The sequence below is a fragment of the Myripristis murdjan genome, chromosome 7 (genome assembly GCF_902150065.1).
Source record: "Myripristis murdjan chromosome 7, fMyrMur1.1, whole genome shotgun sequence".
In the NCBI taxonomy this organism is placed as follows: domain Eukaryota; kingdom Metazoa; phylum Chordata; class Actinopteri; order Holocentriformes; family Holocentridae; genus Myripristis; species Myripristis murdjan.
In genome coordinates this window covers 30,364,349-30,365,311 of record NC_043986.1, presented here as the reverse complement: position 1 = coordinate 30,365,311, position 963 = coordinate 30,364,349, and the positions used below count along the sequence as shown (strand labels likewise).

The 963-nt window shown below is 43.7% G+C and overlaps 1 non-coding gene across 1 annotated transcript; it reads right to left on the bottom strand.

Moving 5' to 3' along the window:
- Positions 1-534: 534 nt before the first annotated feature.
- On the bottom strand, positions 535-606 carry trnaq-uug (transfer RNA glutamine (anticodon UUG)). Its single transcript has one exon. It is a non-coding gene; the product is annotated as a tRNA-Gln (tRNA).
- Positions 607-963: the final 357 nt, after the last annotated feature.

The following is a 963-nucleotide window of genomic DNA, read 5'->3' as shown; positions in this document are numbered from 1 at the left end:
TATAGATTCTGAATGCAGCTGAAGGTGGACATTGGAGAGCAAATAAACAAATCTGTTGTTAAGTGAGTGTTTCTCTAAATTTAGTCTGTTCACATTTTCATTTAGAGAACAAAGACAAGAAAATGGTTTGTTCTCTCTCTCTCTCTCTCTCTCTCTCTCTCTCTCTCTCTCTCTCTCTCTCTCTCTCTCTCTCTTTATGAGGCTGATGCTCAGCAGTTTGCTATTTTTTATGACAGTAAAGTGATGAAAAGCAAAGTTCAGACTTTGTGTGCATTCTGCAACAAAATAACCCTCACCCTAAGACAGTAAGTTATGGAGGTGCAACGTTTTTCAGAAATTATTTATTTTATTGATCCTGGGAGGAAACTGGGTCAACTGCAGTTGCTCAACCTCTTGAGGGGATAATCTCTATTAGTATAAGTGAAATGATAAGAAACAGAGCATGGTTGTGAGGTTGATGTTACTTGTTAGCTATGCTTTATTTAGTGAGAGTGCTTGAGTCCCGGTTAAAAAAAAAAAAAAAAAAAAAGGACGAGGTCCCACCGAGATTTGAACTCGGATCGCTGGATTCAAAGTCCAGAGTGCTAACCATTACACCATGGGACCGGATGGTACGGCACAGGCAACCTGGCGACTTTTAAAATAGTACAGTCCTCACGAAACGCCTGTATTCTCTCCAAATTTTTGGCAGAAGATGTCTTGTGAAGCATTTTACTACACAACAAACGACGACTTCAGCTTTTTCTTGTTGCAAACCGCCATTTGGTGTTCACTTAACGTGCGGGAAGCTGACGGGAGCAGCTGTTTTCCTTCCTCCTCCAGGCCGATAGCTAGCCCCGGACACCGCCGGGTGGCTTCAGAGGAGTGGGCGGTCTCGCCTCATGCTAACGTTAAGCCAGGGCCTGTAGCTCGTGCTAAACGAAGAGGCTTCACCGTGTCAGCAGAGACGGTTAGCATCACTCT